The sequence below is a fragment of the Oreochromis niloticus genome, linkage group LG23, assembly GCF_001858045.2.
Source record: "Oreochromis niloticus isolate F11D_XX linkage group LG23, O_niloticus_UMD_NMBU, whole genome shotgun sequence".
NCBI classification, from domain to species: domain Eukaryota; kingdom Metazoa; phylum Chordata; class Actinopteri; order Cichliformes; family Cichlidae; genus Oreochromis; species Oreochromis niloticus.
Genome location: NC_031986.2, coordinates 7,406,365 through 7,417,195, shown reverse-complemented (window position 1 = coordinate 7,417,195; position 10,831 = coordinate 7,406,365). Strand labels below are relative to the sequence as shown.

At 39.8% G+C, this 10,831-nt stretch overlaps 1 long non-coding RNA gene across 1 annotated transcript; it reads right to left on the bottom strand.

The window, feature by feature from the left end:
* Nucleotides 1-650: 650 nt before the first annotated feature.
* On the bottom strand, nt 651-8,780 carry LOC112843934 (uncharacterized). Its single transcript, XR_003216480.1, has 3 exons — nt 8,734-8,780; nt 1,663-1,747; nt 651-1,381 (listed from the first exon to the last, which is right to left on the bottom strand). It is a non-coding gene; the product is annotated as an uncharacterized LOC112843934 (long non-coding RNA).
* Between the last annotated feature and the right edge of the window lie 2,051 nt (nt 8,781-10,831).

Here is a 10,831-nt window from a genome sequence, read left to right as displayed (position 1 = left end):
CGTGGACTGGGATTGGGGACCCCTGCTGTACACTATGCTGGCCACTTGGTTATGGCGTTCCATGTATTTACTGGTAAAACTGACACATAAAGACTGTACCTGCAGGGGCTTCCTCTGTACTATAACACCCACCTGGTCATCTGATAGCAAGCATACACAAAACACAAATACACTGTACACCAGCAGCTATGCACTTGCTGTTATTTAAATAAGATTTATAAAATAAATAGGCTGATGATAAGAACATCAACACTGACCACTGAGCACTTAATATTCATGGGCAAAGCACCGGTACTTTATCACCGAATAACAGCAGGCTAATGTGCACAGTGTGCATTTAGGCCTACTATGTAATGAACCTAATGCTACTATTCTAAAAGCATTACTTTTAAAAAAAATTATATTGTGTATATTCAGATATTAGTGTCTGGCTCTCCTGGGCACTCATCAGATGTGCAGTATGTGAGGTTGTCCTTTGGTGACTGTGATGATTTGATACAGTAGGTTTTTATATTTGTGGTGGGTTCACTGAGAAATCTAATGTATTCCTCTGCTACGTGGTTCCAGTTTATTTCAGTATGTTTTTAGGAAAAATGGGAAAAGTGAATGTCCCAACCAGCAGGTCTGAGAGAGGGCGGGACTTAGACAGCACTTTAATATTTCACCTGTCAACAAAGCAAAATAGATTTTCTTCTGTTGTGTCACATTGTTAACACATACACATATACAGTATCCTTGCAAAAGTAAGTTAGCAAGTCTCTTAGTTCAGGCCTGCAAAGTGCTCCAATACCAACATGAACATTGTCAACCTAATTGTGCCAGATTTTGGACTAATTCGCCAAAATGTTGAGGAACTATTTCACAAAAATCGCCTTCATCGATGTGGTAGCTCTGTAGGTAAAGTGAGGGATTGCCAAATTTAGGTTGCATTGAGAAAGAAATTATATGTCAGTCCATTCAACTAGAAAACTATGCTGATACAACAAAAGGTTAGTAGGACAAATCTTCCCCAGAAATTTACTCCAGCTTCTCCCAGGGCGGAGGGGGGTGGTCGCAGATGCCAACAGGCCATCTGGAAGACCCAGCAGCAGGTCCAAGATCAGTGTGCAGAGAGCAAAGGGAGGTCCAGTCCAGTGCAGTGCAGCATCTACACTGCTGCAGCTGCTCCCCATTATGAGTTGGACCCAAAGACAACTGAACTACTGCTGACTTAGAGGTGTTGATCCACATCGCTATCAGCCAGCAAAGTGCTCCAGCCCACATCAGCAAAGTACGGTTCACTGAAGCAAGAAGGACGGTGTCATCAGCAAAGAGCAGATGTCACCTGTATGTCACAGATTTGAACCCACTCCACATCCTACCAGTACCTCAGAATCGAATGCTGCAAAAAGAAAACACAAAAAACCCCCACAAAGTGACTCTGTTGACTGCCCTTGCCTGCACGCCAAGGATACACAATGCTCACTTGGAGCTTAGAGGGACCAAATGGCTTGCACCAGCAATGCTGGCAGTCTATAGTCCCACAGGATATGTCAGGCTGTACTGTCAAAACCTTTTCCAGATACACAAAAGCACATGTAGACATAGCAACAACTCAGTGAGCCCTTTCATGCAGCAAGACAGAATCTGTGAAGGTGTAAGGCAAATATAAAAAAGAATTACCTCCAACTGTTTTCTTTTTGTTGTTCTCCCAGTACGGCACTGATCAAGTAAAATGTATCTGGCAGAGGATCGCTTCCTGTTTGCTCTACGAGAGAGATGGAAAACAGAAATCAACTGGTGATATATCTCAGCAGCAACTGCACACATATCATTTTAACTGGCCCCTCCATGACTCTTAAGCATACAGAAGTGGCGACACAGGCTGTGAGGTTAGATTTTTATTATGTGGAAGAAGGTGTGCACATGTGTGCGCGCGTGTGTGTGAGAGAAAGGAAAAAAGCAGGAAAAATCAATATTTCATCTTATCAGGTGTTTATCTGAAGGGCCGTGCAGTAAATATCATGATGGATTGTTAGAGATGTGCTGGAACAGTGCACATAACACTAACAGGTCAAGGTGTTTCTCACACACAGAAATACAAAGACCGAAAAAGGAGGATCGTCAAAACAATCCTTTCTTTCCTTTCCTCTGAGAGATATGGAGAAAACACACAACCACAATTAATAATAGTATGGTGCTAGTTAACCTCAAGTCTTCTCCGATTAGCAGCTGTATCCTTCATCCCTTGTCTCTGTGCATGTGTGTGTGAGCACATGTGCTGGGATCACACACAAAGGCAGCAGCATAACTGACAGTAATGATCATATATTACTACGAGCTGTTAATGCTTTTATAGCATGTACGTATAGGTGAAAGGAACCCTCTGCATGCATTTATGTTCCAGATATGGAGAGTTGCCTCAGACTGCCGGGGAGGGTTAAACCTCATTCTCGCTGAGCCCAGCGTGTTCAGATCTGTGCTGCAAGCACATTCACACATGGTCTACATGCATTTACAGACCTCTACATACAGCTCATGTATTTATATTTTAAATAACTCTTTGAAATACAACCTAACTTGCAAAATTCTAGTTCTTATTTTTTCCCTTTTGGACAAATATTTAATTAAAATGTTTGTAGTTTCAGCCTTGTTAAATGTTTCAGAAGAACAGCTTTTTACTAGACCATAGTCTCTTTGAAATGTTACACAGACCATGTTTTTTCTTCGGAGAGGATCAGTTTGTACTTTATTTGAGTTCGTACCACTTTTGTGCCGTAATTTTGCAGGACTGCTCTTGATTTTAGCTGTGAATTTTCTTGATATTAAAACAAGAAAAAAAGTTGGTGTCCTTCCTTCCTCCCTTTATACTAAGCCCACAAATTGCAACACACTTCTTCATCCTTAAAGTTTCCATCATATCCCGCTTAAGAAAAGCATACTTACTAGATTAAAAAGAATATGTGAAGATCCAGAAGTACAGAATGAAAGCAAAATAGAAATGTTTGCTGAATTCCGATTGGCTTGGGTTTGCAGCAAATGAAGTTGACCTAAAACACTGGTAGGTTCCACAAAGTGACCCATCTTTACAGGAGACATTCAAAGACTGGCCTATGATAACTTTCAACAGGGGAAGACATTTAAGGGACAGGTTAGTTAAACCATGTCAGCACTCTGAAATGATAAATACTATAAACTTACTTCTTAAAGACTACTTCAAATGTGGCGCCTGTGTGTTTATTCCAACTTTTCTTGTTGCCTGTGGCTACTGCTTCTGTTGTTTGCTGGATTTCTCTGCATTGTAAGTGCAACACACTTTGTTTAGACCTAAATCTGAATTACACCTTCTTTATTTTTACTATCTCTTTGTCAGCTTCAGTTTAGTGTCCCTACAAATTTCGACCTTAACACTAAAACAAACACACTGCTGGAGTTAACAATAATACAATAACAACACATACCATCAGTGATAACACACTAATAGCATGTTATGTATATACAACAATTACGATGAACCACACGACCACCAGTAAATCTTTATAAGCAGTCCTGAAATAGAGCATGGCTTGGGAGAACTTGTGACTTGATAACTGCTGCTGGCCTCAAGCCCTGGGTTGGAAAAGGAAGGCTGGGCAGGTGGAGTACAGGCATAACTGTCTGTGCAGCTTTAGCAAAGTCCAGTGAAAAGTCTGTGAAAAAGGCAAAACACTGATGAAACGTAGTTCTAACTGAATAATATACAAATACACTGCATATCTACAGCATGAGAAGACAGAAGAGACTGAAAGTTGTTCCAGCATTTCCAGCTTTTGCAGGCAAGTGGTTAGTAACTGTGCACAGCTTCCAGTTATGATTGTGTGAAAGTGTGAAAATCCTGCCTGAAGTACTAAAGAGCACATCAACAACAACGTGTTGATGAGAGTTGAAGCTGATGATGTCTCTTCACTGTCACGTCCACGCTTCTCCTGTGTTTTTCACATGTAGGTGTTTGGTGACAGAAAACTGGGAAGATTTTCCAAGAAATCTGAAAAGATTTACTTTGATTTTTTACATGTTAAAAGAACCGGGAATATATTGAAGTTAAACACATAGAAGCATTGATACTGTATCTGACGGCGGAGCCTTTCGTAGAAAGCCAAGAAGTAATCTGTGTCTGAGATTAAAACTGTGCAATGGGCCTTAATCCTTCCTGGAGCGCACACATCCACGCTGATGAAGCCCGGCAGCATAAATCACACTTCCTGTATGCAGCTCAAAAGCATGCTTTAATTGAAAGCATTCCACTTATTTAAAACGTGGCTGTCATCCTGCAGCCACAGTCAGCAGAGCTTTTATCTGCAATCAGGAGTCCAAGCTGAGTAAAAACACAACTGGCAGCCATATTTAGCATACTGGTACCACGGTGAGCATGCTCAGTTACAATTTGCATATTTATCTCTTTAATTTCCACTACAGCCTGCATGCAGGACAAAATTCACTCTAAAATCTCGTTTCTCTGCCCCTTTTTTCCATCTTTGAACAACAGGACATTGAAAACTTCACTCAGTCTGTCCTTTTCTACATTAAGTGCTGTGTTCATCAGAACCTGTCTGACAGTTCTCTGTACAGCACTGCCAGAGCCAACCTGAGGAAGGGCATGAAACAAGCTAAAGAGGCCTACAGGAGGAGGACAGAGGGCTTCCTCACTGACAACAACCTCCGCCAGGTGTAGAGAGGCATCCAAGCACTCACCAGCTAGAAAGGCCCCCAACCCCTGACAGCAGCCTCAAACTCGCAGAGGAGTTCAACACCTATTTTGCTCAGTTTGAGACCACCCCTGGTTGGGCTCATGTCTGACGGAGATGAGACAGCGTATAGGGTGGAGGTAGAGAACTTGTCCCGCTGGTGTTCAGAAAATAACCTGAAGCTGAACATCCTCAAAACAAAAGAACTTCAGGAGGCACAGACAGGCCCACTCCCCTTTCTTTATAAATGGAGAACAGGTGGAATCTGTCTCCACCTTCAGGTTTCTGGGCACCCAAATCTCCACCAATCTCACCTGGACCCACAACACCATCACCCTGGTAAAGAAGGCCGAACAGTGGCTGCACTTCCTCCCAAACCAGAAGCTGGATGCCTTTTGGCCGTCACAGGTGACCCTTACATCTGTTTGACGCGCTGCCCTCTGGTCGGCGCCTCAGGTCAATCAGGTCCCACACCGCCAGACTCCCAAGCAATGAACGCCAACCCCCAACAACCTACCCCTTACGACCCACCTCACTAATCTGAGCCATGGTTTGAGTAAGTCCATCACTCAGGCCACTCACACACAGACTCTATTCAGACCAAGTCTCTTTGCACTACTTCCAAGCACTTTGCAACTATTTTGTTCTCTAATTTGTGCCTTTCTCTTATTTTTGTATATATTTCTGTTGTTTTGGATTTATTCCTACTGTCTACTATTTATATTTTATCCCCACAATTTGTTGTAAATGTACAATGAGAATAAAGATCTATTCTATTCTGTTCAGTTCTATTCATTATTCCCTTCAACATGTTGTCTTTCTTGACCTTTTCACGACTTCTCTTGCTGCACCGTTAGCATGTGTGAAATGCACCAGTGAAATGCACCATTAAGTGTGTTGCTTCACAAGATTGAACTCCCCATCATCACCTGACTCCACAGATTAGACAATAGTGAAATTGAGTGCCAGGGTCTAATCAAGTTGTAGGCAGGGCTTGGCTCGTTTGTAGCTGAGTGACGTCCGCCCTGGGCCAGGGAGATGGAGCTCTTGAGTAACACCCACTGTATCTTTAAATAAATCAGAAGAGCGCTGAGAGCAGAATGGGATTTAAAACACAGCGCACGGGGAATAAATGTGTGGTTACAACCTGGATATAAAAGCATAATTGCAAAAATTTTTGTGTCATTTTATGCCCAATGCTAATTTCTATTGTAAAGTGGTGAAAAAAATCACCGTAAGTTACATATAACCATGATTGACTTTGTCAAAGTACTTAAAAAAATCTGTTTGCATCTGAATGATTGCAGCCAGTACCTTCTGATGGGCTGTTAATCATTATTAGGGGTGAGGTTACCATCCATGGACACCAAATACCGCTGACTTTTACTTACCAAAACCATCAGCGTTACAGTGTATACCTCACCCACTGTTCTCCTTTTCCTGTTAGCCAATTATACTCTTGTCAGCCTTGTTAACAGTTTGGATTTTTATCACATATCTTCAGAATTAGTAATATTCTCACCAGCTGCAGTTTTGTGTCTAGGGTGCAGTCATTCAGGTGTTATAACTTCTCATCGTTTTTGGTACAACAGGGAAAGATTTTCTCAAGCTTACTTTTGAAAAAACAAATGAAATATCTGAGTGTGTCAAGCTGAGTGTAATTCTTTATTCGCTCTGATACAGTATACTCTCAGTAAGAACAGACCCTGAGCTGTTAATGTATTTTTAATGTCTAACTGCAATGGGTGAACAAAGCGTAATGGCAGTCTATCCAATTATTGTGATTTCGTTTAAAGCTGCATACGTCTTATAGGCGCACTGCAAAAACAATGAGTTGCCAATTTTTAGGAATAATGTCCATCTCTGCTATGTTATTGATTCTTACTGAAAAAAAGAGGAATTTGCCTTTTTTACTTCTGACACTATACTGTAAAGACCCAACAATAATAGAGAAAAAAACCCAATTAAATCTACATAAAAACACTTAAATGTAGTACTAGAAGAGGGGATAACAAATCAGGTCTTTAGAGGAAACAAAGAAATAACTATACTGTAAGTACTGTGTAATTTCTTGGTAATTTAGTGAAAAAAACAAACAATATTTCCCAATCTTACATCATAAGTACACTGTACTTTTAGGGTTTTGGACCATATTAACCTTACCTAATTTCCAGGTATTTTACAGGTAAGGTAACAAATTATACTGTAAGTAATTTTAAGTACAGAGTAACTAGTTTTAAGGAGTTTGTAATGACCGTGGAATTTTGTGAATGAACAATATTTCCACCTCTTACATCGTCTATACTTCAGCACTTTTCTGGATACTGGTCGTATTATGGAGTCACTTAACTTATCTTTTTATATCTTTTTTTAAGGTGTCTGTTCAGGTGCAGATTTGTTATTGGTGAAATCTACACCTATAACTGATGACACAGCTATCTTATCTTGCAACCTTGAACTATCACAGGACATAAGTGACTTGGGGTTTAGTGCATTCTTGCTGTCTGTTGATCCCACAGACTGTAAACAGAGACGTTGTAAATATTGGTTGCAAAAGACTTAAACTCAACATGCTGCACGATTTACTACATAACTATATGTAGCAAGGCAGCTTGGGTCAAGTTGGCAGCTACATATAGTCTGTTTGTGATAATATCTGGGATAAAGCAGTGAAAATTGCAAATTTGTTGCCATCTACATACATAGAAAGTCACATTAATTACATCCAGAGTCCAGGCAGAACCTTTGAAACTGAAATTCTTCCAGATACAGTGACGTTGTTGCTATAGGATGGCATTTTACTGCAAAGTGACACAAATGCTTGGTAACCTTGGTTTTATATAGAAATATAAATAGAATACATCCATTTGAGTGGCAGCTGAGTCTAGTCTCCTACTGCAAAGAAATGCATTTTAGATGAGTTGCACCCATTGGTGCAGACTGACTCATGGCATTTTCATATCGATAGTTTCTTTACTCTGGTTACTTTGAGTTTGTAAAGCTTTTCCCCATCGTTTGGTTTGTTTTCACACACAGAAAAATCCAAGTAAACCCCAAGTGAACCAAAATGCTTCACTGCAAAGTAGTTTGTTTGGAACCGTAACGAAACCACCTCCTCCAAAGGGGCTCGGTGCGATTACTTTGGTGCACACTGGAGTGCATTTGCTGTGTTTACACCTGCACAAACAAAGCGCACCAAGGGGGGAAATGAACCAGGGTTTAATTTACACACAGGTGTGATAACAGCCTTAGATGGATTGCAGTGTCTTGTTATCTGTGTGTATTTAAATTAAATTAGATGGCCTTTGTCTGCGAACCTTTGCCAAGCTGTCTGAGAGTGATTGCAGTCACTCCGAGTCAGACCATGATTATTTGAAGACGGGTTGAGGGAGTTGATTCCTTCAACCTCTGGGTGACCAGAAGGTCATCAAAACTACTTGCAGTTGGTTTCCACATGCAAAGAATTCCTAGTTGTAGGGACTAGTTGAGTCGACCTAGTTGGTCGACTCATTTTTCAGAAATGGCTTCTAGTCTTGTGTCAGTTAACAAAATTCAAGCAAACACCAGCCATGGCTGTGGAAACTGTTCGTCTGAATGGACAGAATATTGAAAATATTGTAGTGAATGATGGCTCATTCTGGGTAATAGTAATTTTGTTAAAAAGACCTTCAGTGTATAAATGTGCATGCCAAATATATTTTTGTCTTCTTCTGATGTGGTAAAGACTGTGTACATTAAATGATAACTGGCTGTTCACCATCACACTGTGTATCACCATCATTCCACAGTAATTTACACAATTTTACACATACACTGCTTATCTGAATCTCAAGCTCTTGCTTGAGAAAACGGTTCCCATTTGAAGGAACAAATATATTAGCCTGTAAAGTCTAAACCCACGGCACATATTTCACATTAGAAAAATCACACGACCCACCCACCACCAAACAAAAATATCACAAAAAGCATATTGATAATTTTTCCCGTGCACCAGGTATAGCAGAACTGGATCGGTTTGTCCCCAGTATACCTTTTTTGCTTTCTTCTGACCACTACTTATGTTAGGGCCTTCATCTGTCTCACAGCATGACTATTATGTAATTTCTTCTTCTTCTTCTGTTTTACTGGCAGTTGGCAACCCATTTAATTAGAGCAGGTAGTTGTACTGCCCCCTAGTGGAAGAGAATGCAATTGTTCTGCCCGTTACTCACGCCGATCGCCAATCAGGTGCAACCAGATAATCTTCCACAGCACACCTGATCATTTCTCACGGCACAGTGGTTGGGAAACACTGATATAGACTAATAGGAAAATCGCATGATTAAAAAAAAAAAGAAACATCTCCCATATGTGCTCTGCTTGGAGTGAATTAATTAGTTTGTATATTGTCACTTATCCCCGTATGTTGATGACACCCAGCTGTACTCGTCAGTCAGTCTAAGTCAAACAACTAAGTCAACTGTTTTTGTGTCTTACAGATACACAAAAAAGGTAACAGGCAGAATTATTGTTGCTGGATGGTATAGGCTATCTTTAGGTAATTAAACTATGTCACTTGCATAGATATTGCATATTTTATAACTGTCTTGAATTGTTATAAGGCCTTTTCTAGGCTGGCAGAACATCAAAATTTCTATATTACCCATTTTAATTTAGTTTATTCATACTGACCTTCACATGATTTGATCTGCACTTATTTCATTCTCTCTGGCTAATGTCTTTGGTTTCTTCTCAGCTCTCTGAATTGAAGAATAATTGCTAAAAACTTTGGGTTACTATATTGCTTTGTCCTTCATCCCGTCAGCTCATTATCTTTCTCAATTATTAAATATTTTTTAAATTGTGTTATGAAGATTTCTTGATTATTACTGATCATGGAAGCAGACATTTCTGCAAAGATGTAATGGATACTGAGCCAGAAAGGCTGTGATGTGACAGCATACTGTAAGTTAAATCCTGCAGCCCAGGAGAGGGAGGCTGCTAGCTAGACCTGATGGCCTGATGGTATCTTAACATGATAACTCACAGGCATAATTGGCCTTGGTGATGAAATCAGTGGTGGGACTATTAGTTGTCTTTCACAGAGAATACCTCAGAGGCACAGTATTTCTTTTCACACATTAATGTCAAATTTGAGATATAATCAAAATGTTGCCCTGTTTATTCTAAGAAAGGGTCTAATACAGTGTTTTATGGCACTTTTTAGAAACCCAATCCCCAAAAGCTGGATTTTTAGCAAATCTCATAGATCCACATTTTCACAATAGACCACAAAAGTCTTACAATTTTACACTGAGGAACTTAGTCTAATTTTTTTCCAATATTTGTTGTTTTTTTGACGGTGCATGAACCTCTGCAGAGCTTTACTTCTCTCAGGTGGCCTCTCTAAGATACACTTTTATTTTATTTTTTTTTAAATTTTATTTTATTCATATTACTGACCTGCTGCCAATTAACTTCATTAATTGCAAACTGTTCCTCCATATGTTTCTTTTAGTATCACTTACTTTTCTAGCCTTTTGTTGCCCCTGTCCTAACTTTTCTGAAACATGTTGCTGCCATGAAATGAGCTAATATTTTTCTAACAGTGATACATTTTCTTGTGTCAAACATTTGATATCTTTTGTGAATACCGTGGGTTTACTGTACTCACTGTATTCACTGTATTTTGTTTTGTTTGTTTGTTTTTATTTTATATAGTCTCCCAACTTTACTGGAGTTAGGGTTGTAGGCTAACAACTACTTTAAAAAATGTAGTAAAAAATGAAATTCTGCTGAATAATTCAGTACGTGACATATGGCAGCACAGTTATGTGCCAGAGTCTCATTTGCTGCTTTCAGTTTTAGATTTCCAAGTAAGTAAATTTTTAGTGATGTTGTGTGGGAGCACAGCTAGACGAGACTAACACTTCTGTACAAATAAAACATTAAACCTCAAATTCTGACTATGTGCCCTCCTCTGGACCCACACAGCTCTCACACCTTTCATTTTGTGAAAACAGACAGCCAAACAATTACACAGAAGGACATTACCAACAATTTTGTTCTCATTAACTCTGACTTGTGGCAGTTTTGATTGCGGGAAGTGTTTTTTCATTACTGAGGTACATTAATTAAATTGGGCGGCG